This window comes from Zosterops lateralis, assembly GCF_965231275.1.
Source record: "Zosterops lateralis genome assembly, chromosome: 2".
In the NCBI taxonomy this organism is placed as follows: domain Eukaryota; kingdom Metazoa; phylum Chordata; class Aves; order Passeriformes; family Zosteropidae; genus Zosterops; species Zosterops lateralis.
This window is the reverse complement of record NC_139763.1, coordinates 80976258-80996545: the sequence shown is the minus strand read 5'-3', so window position 1 is coordinate 80996545 and position 20288 is coordinate 80976258.

The following is a 20288-nucleotide window of genomic DNA, read 5'->3' as shown; positions in this document are numbered from 1 at the left end:
CCTCACCAAGTGCCCCTTAGGATTCTAGTTATAATTCCATTGTTTATAACAAAAAAATTCCATAATTTGTAAACTGGTAAGCTTAGGACTGCAAATTTAAAAATAATTCTATTTTTCAGGATTTATGTCATCTGATGGCAATAACATATCAGATTCTACAGTCATAGAGCTGTTATTCTGCTCATACATTTCAAAAGCAAAATATTGATCATGCCACAAAACAGCGATTTTTAGAGGAAAGATGATAGAGTGTTCCAGTTTTCAAATGTTGCAAAAAATATTATCCTGCTAAGCTGCTGTCATTGCTGCTAAATGCCATCCCATCAATCCTTTTCTTGCTGACCTGATTCATTGGCACAACATTTCCAGCACTGATGATGTTCTGTCCAAGGTCACGGAGGGGTTCATTCTTGCTCTATATCAAGTTTAATTCACATCTGGTGACTCCCACATACACCTGGATGCCTTAGAAAATAAGTAACTCAGCACTGAGGACTGCAGGAGAGCTTACAGACTTCTAAAATCTAATCCACTTCTGTCCTCACTGAGCAAGCAGCTCCTCGCTGCAAGCAGTACACAGCCAAGGATCACCCAGGCTGTCCCTGCGTCGAAAAGGTGACAAGCTGGCGAACACAACATTAAGGACTGGTGCATGTAGGTAATTTGACAGCTTTTGGGAACTTTTTGGGAACAGGTTCTCCCTGGAAACAGGTTAGTTATTGATAGGCAGGGTTCCTCTGGCATGTGTCATCATTATTATTCAGTTGAAACCATTTTACATGGTTGCATGCCTATAGAATGACTCAGAACTCCAAAGGGTTTGATTTCTGGTCGTTTGAAGTTTGTTGTATTAGCGAGTAAGTGAGGCTCCTCAGTTTCATTGCAGCAATGTTTTGAAAGTGAATTCCACTTCTACCTGTCATATTTTTATTAGTAGACCTACCAGAGCGGTGCCTGGGGACAAAAGACACATGGAGATCTGATGTTGCTGGGCATTGCACAGTCTCTGCCCTGTCAAGAGAAACAGGCAATCTCAGAAGAAAATTCAGAAGAGACAAAGAAATGACCTATTAAGGAAAGAAAGGGTTATACAAGAAGGGAGTAGTGAGAGAAAAGAAGGAAAGCAGGCAGAAGAGGTAACAGACATATAGGACAGCTCTCTAAGGTAGATGGTGTGGTTACACACAGTCACAGAATGTTCTAACTTGGAAGGGACCCACATGCACCCTCAAGTCCACCTCAACTGAATGGCCCAGGCAGGGATTTGACTCACAACTTCGACATTATTAGCAAGTGGAGATTCAGCTTGAGATACAGAACCTGAGGTAGATACAAAAAAAGCCCACCAGTGCCGTTGTACAGATAGCTCCACATTTGACACCATTATTTTGTGGAGTTTCTCTTCCTCCAAAGTCGTGAATTACATGGGGTTAGGAGGGTAATATGAGTAGGTTTGCTGCTGTGATGGCAGTGTAATTGTGAGGGCAAAATCAATGCAGGGGGAAAGGGAGAGGGTTAGCTGTCCTGTCTCTGAAAGCAAAAAGCATTAATTGAAAGTAGACAGTAATAATTGAAAGAGCTGAAGTTCACATCAGCAGACCTTATAAGTATCACCTATTCTCATGTACTAGGTTTACTTACAGTCATTGTTACCCCTTAAAAGAGCCTGAACATAAAAGCTCAGCTAAACTTTTCCCTTGGCTTACCAGCAAAACAAGCAAAAACAAAAAAAGCAAACAAGACAAGAGGAGGAGAACAAGGATTAGCCTATGGGAAAACATAAGTATGGAGACTGTTATTCCCTAATAGTTTCCCAAACACTTCTTTTGCTTCTCAGAGTTGAAGGCAATCCACATTGCTGCTGAAATACCAGCTTTCTTTACAGATAGCCTACAGGTTATAAGTAGTAAATTGGAGATATAGAAGGATGTATTATAAATTATCATGCCCAGAATCTCTAAGTCATTGGACACTGAAATAGAAGGAAAATGAACAGTGAAGAGTTTTGTAATATATTTACTTCTTTTGTAAGCTTATAAGACTCCCCGAGGAAAAAAAAAAAAAAAAAAAAAAGACAGCTCTATGGTGAAATTCTCTTTTGGAAGTGGACAGGATACACATCATGGGGCAATTTTCACCCTCTGCAGCAACCATCATACAGGTTTACAAAAAAGGTGATGTTTCCAATAGAGTCAGCACCTCACCTTTCATTTCTCAGTACAGATGGGAGTCCGTGGAAGCTATTAAATGCACAGTAGAGCCAGAAATACTCAGTGGAGACATTTTTTATTTTACTGACACTGTGAAAAACAAAAACAGCTATGGAAAACTGAAAAAAAAATTTAAAACTATTTGGATTTTCTCTCCCTACAAATCTGTTGTCAAAAAAAATACAACTCTGCAGGTGAGATCAACTGTATTCAGATTGAAATAATAAGTTATTACATGGATTTTCCTTGAGACAATCAATAAATTATCTTCGTTTTGCTCCTTGTACCACCAAGAACACATTTCTGTCTTTCTCTCCTGACTCCTTTTTGAGGGTCAGAGCCTTGGTAGTTCTTCAAGGAAGGGTACCTGCTCCAAATCCTGTCCTACCTCGCCCAAAAGTAGTCTGGAGAACAGCATGGATTTGACTGAACTTTAAAAAGGAGGTTACCTTCCCATTAACCAGAATAAATTAGGTCTCTTAGTTTCAGACAGCTATTCATTGAGAGCTTTGTGGAAATTTTGAATAGGAAGCAAGTTTTCAGCAAGCCTAGAGTGCTGTGCCAATGAGTTGGCATGCTGGGAACAGTCTCCACTTCAGAAGTGCTCTGAGAAGAACTATGGGAGACTGACAAGGGGAATTAACTCCAGGTTTGGGACTGCTGTTTGAGTGAGGGATCCAAGAAGCTCATAAAATATGGAACAGGATCAGCACATAAGCTGCTTTGTATATGTGCAACAGTGGAAATTTAGTCATTTAACCCTCTTGAGTTAATCAGCAGCTGAGCAGTGGTTTTTGAAGGCTTTAGGTAGCTTAAGATACATATATGCGTCTCGGTTCATCAATCTTAAAAAAGCCCTCGCAGTCTGTAGTAAGGGAAATAAAATCCCATGTGCTTCTTATGTCCAGGCTGCCTCTATGGCTTGGAGTTTTATTCAATCTCTTCTGGCAGGACTTATCAAAACAACAGATCGCTTTGGCTAATTAGCCAATATTAGCTAGAGAACTGTGATTTCTACATTCTTGAAATAAGGAGGTTAGTTGTGACTGCCTGTTAAAGAAAATGGCATTACTCTGAAAAGCTGAAATTCTCTAATGTGTCAAAAATCAACGAGCATTTATGGTATGCTTCTTTGATTTTTAGAAAGACAAGACAGTGTACTACAACCAGTGACTCCATATGGGTGTGCCAACCTTTCTAAAGGTGGGGCAGAAAACTTTGTGACCCGTGACACACATCACAGGATCCTGACATCTGAGGTGGTTGTGGCAGGATGTTGCAGGATTCAGTGGAGGCTGTTTCAAGAGCAGGCTCACATAAAACTGCTGTCTCACCTCCTTCAAAAAGCAGCACCATCCTGAAGTCCCCTTGCCAGCATGGTCCCGGAAGCAGACCTGTGACAGAAAGCTGCCATAACACCTGCACTTGATTCACTTGTGTCTCAGGGGCTGCAAAATGCTCCCCACAAAACTTGCTGTTCATCCATCTGAAAAGCCCACAGCAGTCAGTTAAAGATTTTAATTGCATTTCCCTTTCGGTTGTGGTTACATGGAAATATAATTACATGTATTTTGTCCTAGACAAAAGGAAGAAAAAAAAAAAAAAAAAAAAAAAAAAAAAAAAAAAAAAAAAAAAAGGAAGGAAAAAAGCATTCAAAGAAATGGAAGTTTACACAGTAACACAAGATCCAGAACTGCAGTAATTACCCCAACATAAGTCTCCAAAGAGTAAAAATGAGACATCACAGAGGAACAGATTATACCATGTCTGTGCATGCTGAGGTTCATATGTCTTCCTCTGAGGCAGCCTGTCCTGCTTGCTGTTAGAGACAGGATGCTGGGCTGAACAGACCTGGAGCATGATCCAGTCTGACAATTTCTGCCTTCCTAAGACTTCCATATAGAGAAAACATACCTTATTTAAACTACCTTAATTTTTCTCTTTCTTTCATGCAGATTTAATTTCCTTCTGGAAAGCAGTTACCCAGCTGTGGCTATGAAACTGGTAATAAGCACACAGCTTCAGTTCAGAGGTGATCAAGCACTGTTTCTGTGTTTTAAGTAATAGAAGATGGGAAAGACAGGAATGGGCGTAGGTAATGAAGGCACTTTGTGCTGTTTGGATCAAGGATCCAGGGGGTACGTCATAGTTGTCAGAGTGAAACAGCAAGTTCTGGTCTTCTTCAGATCAAACTTTTTTCAAAACAGGCACAGAAAGCATGTTCTTTCTGTTAAGACAGGAAAAAGGAATCTAAGTAGCTACATGCAAAATCATTTCAAAGCTAATTTTTTTTCACTCCTGTGTGACACTTTCACCTTCCTTAATAACAGGAGGATGGATACACATAAAACATCGGTTTTAAAATTAACACTCTTACCTTTGAAACATAGGGAGATGTCTTCTGTTAAGGAAAAACAAAGCAGATACATTGATTAAATGCTGTTAATCCAGTTTGCAGTGCCTGAAGTTCTGGCACTGGTTCACTTTTTTACAAAAGAAAGTGCATATGGAAAACTTGGAAAAGCTCCACAGCTGAAAACTTTCTCCTTGCGAGCCTTGCCAGTGAATTTAGAGGACCAGGAATCTCATGTGCATTCCCTGTAATTTCATTCCTTTACCAAAACAAGTTTCAGAAAAACGAAGAAATCAGTTAACATCTAGCAGAAAAAAAAAAAAAAAAAAAAAAAAAAAAAAAAAAAAAAAAAAAAAAATCAGTCTTTTCAGTCTTTGGAATACATTTTCTCTTTCCCTTCTAGCACCAGCAAACTGTCTTGAAATTACAACAAAAAATCAGAACTTAATGTCTGTGCATGAGGGGTGCAAGGGAGTAGAGATTGTAATCAATCCAAGGTGAGTATAAGAGGAACCAGAGGGTCCAGAACAACTTCTGGAAACACTGTAGGGTCTGGGTGTGGATTGAGAGACCTACTTGGTTTTTGGGGTGAAGAGGGGGGAGGATATAACTGAGCAGACAAAGTAACATGTCACAGCACAGCATGCCATACACAATATTTCAGTCAGAAGGGAGCTATCATGATCATCTCATCCAGCTGCTTGATCACTACAGGGCTGACCAAAAGTTAAAGCATGTCACTGAGGGCCTCGCCCAAATGCCTCTTAAACACTGACAGTCTTGGGGCATCAACCATCCCTCTAGGAAGCTGTTCCAGTGTTTGGACACCCTTCACAATGAGCTGTCTGAACCTCCCCTGGTGCAACTTTGAATCATTTCCAGGAGTTCTATAACTGGATATAAGGAAAAAGAGATCAGCACCTGCCTGTCCACTTCCCCTCCTTGGAAGCTGTAGAGAGCAATGGAGTCACCTTCAGCCTCTTTTTCTTCAATCCAGACAGCCCAGTGTCCTCAGCTCTCCACACAGGACATTCCTTCCAGCCCTTTCACCAAATTTGTTGCTCTTCTCCAGAGGCATTCAATGGACCTTCGCATTATTCTCAAATTGTGGGGCCCAAAGCTGTGTGGGGCCCAAAACACAGTACTCAAAGTGAGTCATACCAATGCTGACTACAGCAGGACAATCACCTCTTCTGTCTGCTGATCTTGTCTGACAGACCCCAGGATGGGATTTGCCCTCTTGGCTGCCAGGGCTCACTGCTGGCTCACAGCACCCCAGAAGCCTGGGAGCAATCTGCAGGACTGCCCTTCCCATTTATCTTTGTGCTCAGCATTACTCCATCCTAGCTGCAGAATCCAACATTATGACTTGTTAAATTTCATCCCACTAGTCACAGCCCAATGCACCAATCAAACCAGATCTCTCTACAAGGCCTTCTCTCCCTTGAGAGAGTCCCCACTACTTCCAGATTGTCACTGTCAGCAAACTTTATAATGGTGCATTCAAGTCCTGCGTCCAGAGCACTGATAAGTGTATTGAACAGGACCAAATGTAGAATTGTGTCCCAGATCAATTCCCCATCAGCCAGATTTAGCTCCATTCACTACAACCCTTCGTGCTCAGCCCTTCAGCCAGTTCTTCTCCAGAGCACCATAAACCAGAAGGATTCTGTGAGGAACATCTCAAAAGCCATCCTGAAATCCAGGAAAATGTATGTGTCTGAGAGCAGCTGCTGAAGGCACATTGTACAAATTACATATATATATGTATAAATACAAATATATGCACATATATATTTAATGCATTTATTTATAAATATATGCATTTGTACGCATACATCTCCTGTCTATCAGCTGCAGAAGGGAACAGAATGAGACACTTTTCCCTATGGCATTTAATGATTTATTGCTTTTGCTGAAATTTCCTGATCTTGGACCCAGCTCACATGGCTGTTCTTCAGAACACAATAAAAATCTAAGTGTTTGTACAAGTCATTATGAAGTTTGTAAAATCAAGAACCAATTCTCTAGGTTTTGTCTGCACAAGCACCTCCAAAGCCTTATATAAAGGATTATATATAAAGGATATAATTACTTTTTGCATCCAAAATTCTGAGAAACCTTCTCATATAGTTCTTTTTCTTTAAAGAGTCAACACAGATTACTTTTGGAAATAAATTATCTTCTTGAATTAGAGAAAAAAAAAAAAAAAGTGGATTTTCCCCTCTAATTTCCCTTCACAATAACAAACTGTAAGCTTTTCTATAGCACATCTTAAAATCCTTATTTTCATGCTTAGTGAAAACAACTAAACAGAATGGAAAAGATAGATCAGCCTATATGGAATTATTGATCACCCTGTTCTGAACAGAGTCAGCAACTTAGCTAGAATAAAGGCATAAAACTGTTCATGTTAGCTACCATGCTTCCGGACAGTATGCGGGCACAATTCGAGAACACAAAGAAAGAACTATTTACCAAAATCATTAGTATCAGGAGCAGCATGCTCTACAAACAAGTTTAACCCTATGGACAGATGCTCTCAAACTTCCTGGCAAATAACAGACTTTGACTCCTTTTATTCCAAGCCTACAGGTAGCCACTGATATTTTCCAAATCATTGGAAACAAGTGCTCAATGTACTCTTGCATAAAAAAGCAAACTCAACACCATAAGAACTCACAGATAAAACAATAAAACTAAGAAAAAAATGCCAAACTCCAATAAATCTGACAGAGATGCCACCAATAAAATGTAAATATACTGTATCTATTTGTGTGTGTGTGTGTGTGTGTGTATAAGTAGCCTTCCACAACCTCTTGCACACCCCAGTCTTCAAAATAATGTATTTTCTGGATTTCACTTTTTCTATTGTGGTTAGTTGACAAACTCTTCTTAGGCCAAAACACTCTGCTTAATATCTCAAACAACAGCTAACTCAGTCACAATGTTTGAGAACTAGCAATAGTTCTTCCAGACCTACCTTGGTAATAAACTTTGAAGGCAAACCTAGGATCTCCAACAATAAGAGAGAGAATAAGATGTCAATTATCAGTATTCTAAAATATTAATACATTTCCTGTGCATTTAGGATTAACTCATGGTATAGAAAACTACTGGTTACATCACTATGTATAAGAACATGCACATATTTAAAAAGTTCCACTGTCCTCAGAATGTACGAGTTATGAACATTACCTTTCCCATCTTTGCAGTGTTTAGCAGTGTGAATTACCAGTGTATTATGACATCCATCAGTTATAGGCATTTGTGTATTGTCAAAGATTCACTCAAGTCTAGGTAACTCTGCCTCATGAATATCCTTAAGAGCATCTCTACTGCAACCGAAAGTTATAGACACAAATCAAAATGGAGTCAGTGCCTTGAAGGGTTTAGACTCAAGTTCTCTCCTAATCAAGTAAAATTCCAGTTGAAAGCACCTAGTACTTTAAAATACCTCATCTCTGCTTCTCTGCAGCTTCCACCATCAGTATTCCACAAGGCAGCAGCTGAGAATTATATATCTGATTTTTTCCGATTAAGTGTGACTTCAGAATCACTGAGAAGGAATCCATTTTCTGCTCAGCACTCCGAAAGATTTATCAGTGAATGCATCATGTCCCAAAGCACAACGCTATTGGGCTATAAAATATTTCAATGTCTTATTAATAAGTTAATTGAATCCATTGTAATTTTCCTAGTATTCATGCAGCTCACTCTGTCATTGATTGACAGAGATGAATTTGAAGATATTTAAGAGCTTCACAAGCAGTGAACAGCTATATCTGAATTATCACAAATGAGGAATACTTAAGAAAGGACTGTAATAATCTTTCATTAGAGAATTTGCTGTAGTAACCACTGCAAACCTTCTCCTGTTCCCACTGACAGCTAAAGGAATTCTGCCTACAGACTCAATGCCATTTTGAGTTCAAAATGACTGCATTTTTCCCCAGAAGTCAAGAAATTTGCAATCAAATGAGATAGATACCAGAGAAAAGTCTGTCAAAGCCAGCTATAACTGAATCATGAGGTTGTTGAGTGACTCATACATTTAATTTCAACATTGATGATTTATAATCCAGAAATTTTTTTTTCAGGGCTTGACTAGAATTGCAGAAACATCAAAGCTTCTAAACCTGTTTAAGAATCCATCCTACTCATCATCTCTCCAGTTAACACCCAGCATCAGGATTCAACCACCTGATGCTGAGTTATGCCTTTGTTTCTCTCCTGGAGAACAGAGGACCCATTACAATCTGCAAAACATGACAAAAGTTTTATTTTAATGCACTAAAAATTTGCTTTTTGATTCAAAGCAGTATGACCACTCCATATAAGAATGAGGACTATTTACTTCTTACAGGAAATTCCTCATCTGGCCACCTGAACCTGGTTGCCAAAACTTTATTAATTTTTTGAGACAGTTTTGTTTGCATGTGGAATGTGAAACCAGGAAGCTGCCAGATGCATCCAGGGGAGCTCATTAACAGAAAACTACACATATGGTGCATAAATGCCCTTGAAAGGAAGATCCAAATGTCCTAAAGGCTTTATCAAGATGTACCCTGAATTCAGAGGTCCCTAGCATACAAAACATGTTGGGTTTGGCTCAAACACAGTCACTATGTCAGTGTCATGATCTCCATATAGGAGTTAAGGATGTTTCATACCTGTACATAAAACAGGTCAAGGTAACTATAACCATTGCCAGTTGATCTTTTAAGCAGTGCCAGAGAGCAGTGAAGGCACGAGCTTTACCCCAAATTTTGCCTGCTTCCTGCAACATCTGTAGGGATCTATTGCAAGCACAGCCCTTGTCTATACATCTGAGTTGTCACCATTAGCAAAAGGATGGTGTACTTACAAGAGATGTTCTTTGGGTTGCAGATTGGCCAGTTCAGAGTCCAAGCAGGATCAAAGGGCGGGAGAAAGTCCCAAAATCCAAAATGTTCTGAAAGTGTGTAGAGAATATTGGGGCAGCAGGTAACAGATAGGCCAAAATCTAGGTCATGTACTGAAGTTAAGCAAATTTAGAAGCATGTAGAAAACCACTGGATATAATGAGAAATTTTCAGATATGACAAAACCACAGGCAATGGTCACTGGTGTGTGAGGGAGGCTTACCAATGATCACTGGTGTGTGAGGAGGGACAGCAAATGACATCAATGCTGGAGAGGAGCCCTAGGGACCTTCAGAGAGTGAAGCTGGCAAGGCATGGGAACCACCTCAGCAACACCAGGCTACACTGCGATGACCACAATAACAGTGCTAGAAATACCCCATTAAAGTATAGATGTATCAAAATTGGGACCAGTGGAGAAAAGTGATCAGGTTCTTGAGCTTATTTGGGAAGAGACCTGGAGGGCAACAAAAGTAATTGTCAAGAAACAGTAAGTGGGATAATAAGAGGAGCAAGTTGTAGAGGTACCTTTGTGGAAGGTCTGCACCCAGCTCCCATAGCCTGAATCAGGGAAATAACAGCTACTGTGCTAACCACACTGCATTTGCAAAACCCGCCTGTATCATCAGGAGGGCTGGTGGGAACATGATATTTCCACTGTTTTGTTGTACACATTGAGCTTTAGTCTTTGTTTTACAGAGTAGAGAATCACTTAAACCATTCTTCTGTCTCAGCGTTCCTAAAACTCAGCTTTGCCTGTTGCCATCAAGGCATGACAGAGGTAAGGCAAATCTCATTAGGTGACAGTTCCAGCTTAACACTGCACCATTCCTCATATGTTGCAGAAATATTTTTAGGGACTAAATGACATGTGAAGAGTACTGTGGAGAAGCTGGGAAGAAAAAGATGATCAGCAGAGCAGCAAGGGATGAAGCTGCTCAGGGCATCCTTAGTGAGATCCTTTTCCTGGGATTTAGGGTATGGATTCAGAGTTCATGCCTGGCAGAACAGGAGTTCAAAACATACTCTATGGTATTTCAAGCAAAAAGGAAAGAGTATTCCCCAAATACACTCACAACTCCCTGAGGCGGATTGGTTGTTTCCGCAATACTGATTCAACCAGTTAAAACAAAGCATCTGGTTTCTGTATATCATCCAGCCTGTTTTGCAAACAGCATAAAAGAGCAGCTAATGAAACAATTCTCCTGATTCCCTGCTTTCCCTCAATCTCCACCTTAGTTAGATTATCTCTTAACAGGTTGTGAGAGAAATTCAGCTTCCTTTCCAAGCAAATACTATCCTATTCCATAATGAATTTTCTGTAGACTTTTTTAAAATCTGCCTTTGTTTCAGTTTGGGTAAGTATAAAGGAAGGTTGGTGCATTTCTAGTTCTCAAACTACACCTGCAATGAAGAAAATGTTTATAAATTAAAACTGATGCCTAAAGACTGATTCAGATGAGGAGAGTTACTTATTTTAGCTTGGAGACGAGGAGTCTCAGGGAGACCTTCTTGCTCTTTACAACTCCCTGAAGGGAGGTTGTAGCAAGGAGAGGGTGACAGCCTTTACTCCCAAGTAGCAAGCACTAGGACAAGAGGAAATGGCCTCAAGTTGTGCCAGTGGAAGTTTAGATTGGGTATTAAGAAAGGTTCATTTATCAAAAGAATTGCCAAGCATTGGAATGGACAGTCCAGGTCACCATCCCTCAAGGTGTTTAAAAGACATGTAGGTGTGGTGCTCATGCATATGGCTTAGTGCTGGAATTAGCAGTGCTCATTAAAGGTTGGACTTGATAATCTTAAAGATCTTTTATAACCTAAATGATTCCATGACTTTTAAAGTGTCTGTAGAAGCTGGCAACCATTACATTAGAGAATTAAAAAAAAAAAAAAAAAAAAAAAAAAAAAAAAAAAAAACACCACCTCAAACCACTTACCCTATTTGCATCATCAGGATGTCCATTTCCTGATTACCATGTATTACACTGTAGTTCATTAATTTCAAATTATAGAAAGCAAGCTACCAGTCCCCTGCTGTGTAGTTAATGAACTTAGCAAAAACCCCTGAAGTTCTCATCAGAAAACATAAATAACATAAACAGCTAACTTGTGATTGAGTAGGAGTTGTTTATCTTTTGGGAGCAGTTCATCAGAAGTTATGTTATAAGCTTAAGCCATTAGAACTATTCCAAGGTTCCAAACTGCTAGTTCTATAAAATTAAGGAACTGCTTCTCCATTTTCACAGGTGATTGTAAGTAGTTTAGACAGATATTAAGGCCTGTAATTCTACAGCAATTGCTTGGAAACTCTGGATACACAAACGCAAATTCCCTGGTATGGTAAGAAGCACCAGTTGAGTGTTTCTCTTCTCAAATGCTTAAAAAGATTGTTGTGTATTAATTTAAACCCTCTTCAAGAAATATCAATTTCATAAAAAATGGAGCAATTTGAGAATGGTTAAATAGTACCTGATCTGCCCAGGCAGATTTTCAATTATTTTTTACTAGATTTTCTTTCAATTTGCTTCTCACGTTCGCCCTGGGACTTTTTTTCTCTAACCTCAAAGGCCAGCGGTCAAATATTAATTATGTTTGTGGAAACTTAAGTGATTTATGTCCTTGCACAAAAATACCCTAGGCAGGCTCCCTGTATGACGCAAGGCAATGCCAATTTAATTCCTGAGAACTACTCCTCTCATGAGTAAATCTTGTGAGGAAACTTGCATTCCACAATGCCCTCAAAATAGTAAGATTAATTTTTTTAAAAAAAGAAACAGCTTCTTTCTGACATCAAACTTATTGTTCCATAAAGAATTCAAATTTAATTAGAATTATGATAGCATTCTATCTCTGGGAATACATCTCAGTGCATACTTTAAGATGCATAACAAGGCACACCTGTAGAAAAAGCTTTTTTCTGTTTTATTTAATGCAGATGTGTATACCTTTCCCTGCTGGTTTTGGTGGACAGTATAGAGCTCTTTGTTTTTTCTACAAAGAGGAAGTTTCCCTTCATTAAAATTTGGATTCTTGGTCCTAACTCGTAGTCTCCAAACTGTACCCTTCCTCACACATAAAGCGGTTCACATTATTTCTGTTAAGAAGATAAACATAACTGGTAGATGCTGTATTGGGAAATGGCTCTAAGGGCTGACTTTTCAGGAGCTTCATCTACAGCAAGAAATGAACCAAGCCCAAAAGAAACCTAAAGCCCTATCCCATGACAGCTGATTTTCCCACATTAGCATGCTCCTGAATCAGTTTTATCCAGCTTGCAGTCCTGCAGGCAATGCCCAGCCACAGCTCAGGATATCACCAAGGCATGAAATTCTTTCCAGGAGGTGCCATGGCAGAGGTCAACATCCTTTGGGGTGAAGAGGGAGTTCAGTGTTCTGGGTGTAAGCTGTGTCTTGCCCCTTGCTCTCCATACTAGACAAAGGGACGAATTCAGTTTATCTGACTTAGCTCCCAGTCAGACCAAAGACACCACAGCTGAGATACAGCTCAAGACAATTTAAGTCTATTAGAGTCTATGAGAGCCCTAACTCAGTGCTCTGATAAAACACTGGAGAGGAAGGTGTCTTCAAAGGACAATTCAGAGAACTTCCATGTAAAAGATTGAGAGTAGGCAACAGGAGTATTGTGTCACCTCATGTACATGAAGGGATATAAGCTTTGATTGCACTGGAAGTCTTGACAAAGCAAGAACTAAGGCAACAGTCATTTGTAATTAATCAAGAGTCATTTCTCTGTCCATGGTCAGAAAGTTACTGACAAGGACATGTGTTCTGCTCACTGCCTACACACTCCAGAAGATTTATCAGAGTATGGATCATATCCCAAAGCACAGCACTAACAGGGTCTAAAACATCCTGATGTGTTATTAATAAGTTAATTGAATTCCACTGTAGCTCTCTCACTATTAACGCATTTATGCTTGTCATGGACTGATAGACAGAGATGAATATGGAGATATTTTAATAGCTTCTTACACAAACAGATTAACATCTATATATACATTATCATAAAAAAAGAAAAATTATTTTGGGAGTGCAACTCAAATTAAGAGGAAGTTGATATGGTAACCACTGCAATCAAAGTTTGTTTTTTCTGATGTCAGGGGAAACATGTGGGTTGACTTCAAGAGGAATGGAATCATAAGCTACAATTTATGGCAGCAATTAGCCTAAAAGTAGTCTTACTAGGCGACTGTATCACTGTCTTTGGCAGCTGAACGTCTCCAAAAAGAGAAAGGAGTTCTGACTGGTAGAGAAATGTAATAACCTGATGACAGTAGGCTTTCTCCATTCTGCTATTTTTGTGATGAGTTGTTGCTGCTCATGGTAATTTTTAGCATCTAGTTGGATGTCCTCCACTATACAAGCTGTCAGATATTTCTGTGGGATTTCTGCTTGGATGCCATAAAAATGTGACTGAGCCAAACCAAAATTTTGATTGCTCCAGGAATGCAATGTGAAACACCAAAGCAAAACCAAGATGGCATGACAGACCACTAGAAAACTAGCTCTTGCGTTGGTGAGCGATGGACTAGAGCCAAATTGTGGACACTCATGTGTGTCTCCCAGCCAAATAATAACCAATCATATCTCTTCCTTTCAAGAATTTCACCAAGATACTACATCAGCTTTCCCCAGGCAATTTCCCAGGTGACTGCAGAGAACACTGGTACCAAGTTACCAATGACTTTATTGTCCAGGTGATTCAAGACACTTGAGAAACCCTTTACCTGAATAAAGCATGTCAACACAGTGTAATGCAGGAAATAGCTCAAGCTCCTGAGCCAGAAGCAATATCAGCATGAGAGAACAGGTCACAGAAGGATCCACTTAGCAGCAGGTAATTTCCTACAGAGGATTTTTAAAACTGCACATTACCTCAAGATGACCCGTCTCCCTCCTGTCATCCGCATGTAATGGATGCACGAGTACAACACGAGAAGTAAAGCCTGAGTTTGTAAAACATTTTCAGAAAGATTTTACCATCCATGCATAGAGGTAGCAGGTTCCTGGAACTGGACACTTCACTCACTTTTCCTCCTTATTCTTCATCTTTCTCTGCAAAGCTGATGAACAAACCGTGAGCCCTCCAGTGGCCAAAATAATGTATTTCCAACTCTGTGTATGATTTCAGTGGACCCTTCAGATGCTCTAACAGGTTTTTCCCTGTGCATTATAGCTAAGGCTATGATCAGAGCTAGCAGTTTGATATCCAGAGAGTGATAGAGAAATGTAGGAAGGATCCGATTACTTGGAAAACACATGGAGAGATCAATACTACTGGAGTGTGTAGCAAAATCCTCCATTGTATTTTCAAAGTGGATAAGGACCAGCCTCTGGGACTGTATTCCAGGATGAGAAAAAAGGACATTCATCATAACACCAGCAGGACAACAGAAAGGATCCTGGATGAAAGGCCTTTCAGTAAAGCCCTTCCATGTTTTCCCATCAAAGGCATTGATTATCCAATATCTGAAATGTGCTCAGTAGCTCACAGGATGTGTAATAGGCTTTGACATTATCCAGAAGCATTACCATTGAAATAGGACATTCACAGAAAAAGGCTAGGGAAGAATGATGATAAATTAATGAGCAACCAAACATAGTCACTCTGTGGGCTTTACAATCCTGTTCCTCTGGGTGTTTCTCCCTTTACAAAACCCCTTCCCTAAACTCATTCCTGATACATGTTCCGTACGGGCAAGGAGGAGCAAGGAAAGGGGGGTTTGTGCCTTTTCTCCTCCTGCCCTTCAAAGCTCAGGTTTTCTGTTCCCTGTGAAAAGGCACCATTATTCCAGTGCTGGGCTATAGCAGGGCCTGAGCAATGTAGATGAGGTTTCACAAGGCAGATGTGGCCCCTCACTGCTGCAGGGGAGGCGTTTCAGTCAGCTTGTGGCTGTGTCATTTGGACAGAAGGTGGCTTTGCAACGAATGACCTACTGACCACTGCACACAGAAGCAGTCACAGCCTCTGGTGAGGAAGCTGCAGGGCTCATTTACAGCTGCACCTCTGCCATGCACTCAAAAGAATTTAGGCATAGGTACATTAAAATAAAAACATAGGATACTTTTTAACACCCCTTCTCAGGGTTAATGACTGTAAGGAAAAGACTGTGGAGGCTGCAGGTTGAAAGACTCTCTTTTGATTCAGAGGTATTAACTTCCAATCCTTTTAAGGTTGTATTTTAATTACAGTTTCCATAGTCTTCACTACTTTTCTTCCATCAGTGCAATTATGGAGTAATTCAGACCATTCTTCTAAAGCAAAAACCAATTATTCCTGATTTTAAAAAATCTGTGAGTTTTTTAAAGTGAAAAATTAAAAATAAAATGAATAGGTACTATATCTAAAGGCATAATACCTATTTTTTTAAGACTCATGACAAATTGAGCTGGCCATTTAATATAGCAGCTCACACTTAGAAATAATTAAAGCTTACAGCATTTCTAGCACTACATTAAAGTATCTACAGACTCAAACACAACTCTGGGTTACACCAGGTGAGAATAGTGCCAAAATTACCATTTTTCTGTTAAAGAGCTTGCACATTAAAATGTCTCCATAGTCAAGGAAAGAATCTAGAAGTCAGTGTTTGGGGGTTCCTTGTCTCCATCAGTGATTTTCCATGTCAGGTAAGACCAGGGCCAGACCCTGAGCCAGGCAATTTGTTATCCTGCCTTTCCTTGAAAGGGGTCAAGGATGGCACCTTCAGCTGTGTTCCAATGGGCTCCAAAGACAACATCCACCAAGCTCAGCAAAATAATTGAATTCCTCCCATTGAGTAAAAGAGAGATGCAAACATCCGATAAGGTGATTCCATTGCCTCTTCTTTCTATAACCACACTAGAGATGGGACCACGTGTCTTGTGGAAACAAACATTTGCTTCCTCTTCCAGAGGCCCCTTTCAGCACTTCAAGAGAGCAGTTCACATGAGCTGTGCACACCAAATACACCTGTGCTGCCAGCTAAGCCCAGGGCTATCAAGCCCCCACACCTGAGATACCTGGACCACTACACCAGATCTGTCAACCCAGGCTCTTCTTGCCAAACCTGTGCTGCTGTAGGTGTGCTCTGAGTCATAAACCAGGACCAGTCATGCCCAGCTCTGTGTGCAAAAGCAGATTGCAGCAAACACCTTGTAAGGCTGCTTACAGACAAAACAGAAGGCAGGGGAACAAATGGAACCAGATGTTCTCAACTGCTGTCAACTGTGCAAAGAAACGAGCCTTAGCAAAAGGTTTAGTAAGAGAGTGTTTTACAATGTTCTATTTTTCAGATACATCCTTAACTTTAAAATCTTGATGGTATTTAACAGTTCTTCCATATATCCTATTGGCAGGTATAATAGAGACCTGAAACACCAGTATAATCCTAATAGTATTTTAAATTTAATTTATTCCTATTCAGCTACTCAAGCTACTCTGTCCAATTTTGACTGAGCTGTCAAGTTGTGTCTGAAAAAGAAGAATATCAGAGCATGGAAATTTCATTTTTGTGAACAATTTATCAGTATTGTCCCTGCAGATTTTCTTATCTCTGGCATTATATTTTGCTTCACGGGAAATGCTTTGCCCAGATCAAAGCATTTCAAGATTTTTCATCTTTATAGACTACATCATGTGTATAAAGAGTTTACAGATACATAATATAGCATTTTATTCATCTATGATAAAAAGGATACATAGTTAAACACGGAAGGAAAAAATTAAAACTCAATGTGACTTCTAAAAAAGATACAGCATAATCTTCTCAAATAGTGAAAGGGAATACTTCAACACTGTGGGAATTTTTTAAACTTTTTCCAAAAAAATATACCTCTGAAATTGACACTTTGTTACAAAGCATTTGCACTCTTATGAAACTAGAGGGAGATTGTTTAATCAGCTTCTCTTTCCAATTAGTTCTACTTTCTAGCACTATCCTCAGAGCTGCTCATAAGTTTGAATTTCAAGAGAGACAATGGTAATAAAAAAGTGGCAATTTCTAGTTTCCATGGGGTCTTAAGTCATACACATCTCCATTCCAGTGGGCAGTCACACCACAGGCACAGGAGGAACAAAAAATATTTGCCATGACCGGGGCTTTTGCAAGGAGAGAGAAGAATGAGGGACACATACATGGAGCACAAAAAACATTTAAGTTAAAAATCTGTATAATACTAAGGTGCAATATCAACTTTAATTTAAATTTCCTAATTTTAATTTAAATTTACTAATTTAAATACCAATTTTATCTAATTTACTAATTTAATACTAAGGTGTAATATCAAATTTACTAATGTTATTAATTTAAACAATATATAAACAAATGTATATTGTGTAATGCAATAAAAATATGTTGCACTTTTTAAAATTTATATTAATTGCTTTATATAGTTCAACCACATAGTAATGTGATTCCATTACTGGTCCCTGTAGTATGCTCACCATCAGACACTTCCTAATTGCCAGAAAGGAATATATGAGTTGAAGCCAGCTCAAGGCCATTGCTGTCTTCAAAATTGTTTTGCTATTACGTCAGTTTTTATATTCACTCTGTCTGTGCTGGTCTGGCTAACTCAAAGAGACATAACCACTCTGGTGAGCACAGAGGAATATTTACACCCTCAGTTGATCTACTCAGCTGTTGATAGTTGTTTTTCTACACCAAAGGCCACCTTCCCCCCCACTTTTTTTTGGTGAGATAAAAATCCTTTGCAGCAGCTGTGGTCAGTCACACCCTGTGTTGTTCCCTGGGCTTCCTGGGCATATTGCCCTTACACATCTCCACTCAGCCATCTTCCATTTTAGAAGTTTATTGGTTAGTCACAAGTATAAGCATAGATATTTTTAAAAATACAACCCATTTCTGGGAAACCTGTGTGCAGCAATGTTCTTCGCACTTTGAAGACAATGATAAGATTTTACGTTCATGAGCTGCACTGGTGAACAGCACCAAAAAGGGAAAAGAAAAATATCAGAGGAGGGAAGAGGTTATGGAAGAAGCTTTAATGTATTTAATATGGAATTATATTAAATCCAAATAGAATTATTTCATTATTACCAGTTTTTATTGTAGTATTCTCTTGGTAACAGACTAATTTTAATGCAACTGCATATTAGATTTCAGACTAGAAATAAAATGCGGATTAATTTGAATATATATATTCACCAATAATTGCTACCTAGTGAAGAAAAGGAAAAAAAATGGATATAATTAAAATAGAATGTAATGAGTTTTATAACTTCAGTGACTTTTGACTGAATATGAAACATTTAATGTCCCTATAGGGACCAAATGAGAAATGACTTTGTGTTACACTATCTCTTAGTTCTTGAAGATTTAAACCAAATGAAAACTGTCAATCACTTTCCATACAGTGCTCCAAAAGGTCAGCTGTGAGTACTGTGTTTGCCTCTTGACCTGTCTGGATTCTCAAAGTTGGGAGCAGTGCTATGTTTATAGAACCTACAGCTTGAACTGCTGCTTCAAGTAGCATTTTAATTGGTGGAAGAAAGTGTGGTTGGGACAAGTGTCCTGAGTGGAGTCCATAAGTGTGTGCTCCTCTGTCTTCCATCTGCCCCACTTCTGTCTTTCCTGCTCCCCCTAAGGGTGTAAGCACCCTAAGGTCCTGATATACTTTCATTTCACTCTACTAACTTAAAGTTTCAGGGTTTTTACAGAGTGTTTAAATTATTGTTTTGCTTTTCCCAGATTAAAGGAGGGTGGTGTGATAAACCCTATCCAGAAAGACAAAAGAAGATTAATTCCCAACAAAGTTTGTCCTTCTGTTCCTATATAGTTCCCTTTTCCCAGCTACTCAGCAAGGACGCAGGATTCTCACCTAGGAATGGTTATCATCAAGGGTACCGTGTATTTCATAGCAGATTACACCAATTTAAAGGGTTACTGGGTATGCTCCAGAGGCTACTAGAAGCATCACAGAGCCTGAAGACACACATGGCACTGCAACTGTGAAGAATGACAGACAGTCCCACGTCCTGAAAGTGGGCAGGGTTTGATGGATCTGGGAGAACCTTTGCTATGTCACAGCTGCCACAGGCAATGGCAGTAGCTGCCCTCAATCTTAATGCTTCAGCCAGAAACCCATGGCCTCTCTGTGAGGCCAGTTTGACTGATCCTTGGGATTTTAGATAGAACTGGCAAAGGAAACACTTAACATTTGAAAAAAGCCCTAAACAAAACAGCATGAACCAGAAACATTTCTGAGTATGCTGACATGCTTTTCAGGGAAAGAAGACAAAATTCCGATTACTATCACCTTTGCTCTCCTCACCTAAATAAATAGAACTTAAGGGAAAAAAAAGAAATCAATTTTTTAAAGGCTATGTTTAGAGGCTTAGTCTCAGAACCTTCTCTGTGTTTTACACTGAGGAAGCAAAGAAGAGATTGAAGTTATTAAAAGGAATAGAGAAAAGTAAAACACACAAGGCTCTTTCCACCCAACCTCATCAAACACAGGGAAAAGGGAGACAGGTGTCCATCTACTCTATTAGTGCATATTGCAACATGACTAAATACAGGAGTGCTGCCTGCAAAATGGAACCTAGGCAAATTGCCCAACAGATGGTACAACCTATTAGTGAGGAAACTTCCCAAAGGATGATAAGCTACTGCAGGAAATTCAGACCTTCTCATATTGCAAGTAAGGTAGTCTGTAGGGAGGTAGGACTCCCTGAAATATGAGTTGAATTTCAATTCTCAAAGGCACCTCAAATTATAAGAAATGCCAGGCTCTGGGCTCCAGAAGTGCAGAGGGCTCTCCATGATGTGGTGCCTGGGGTTTTAGGCATATTTGAGGT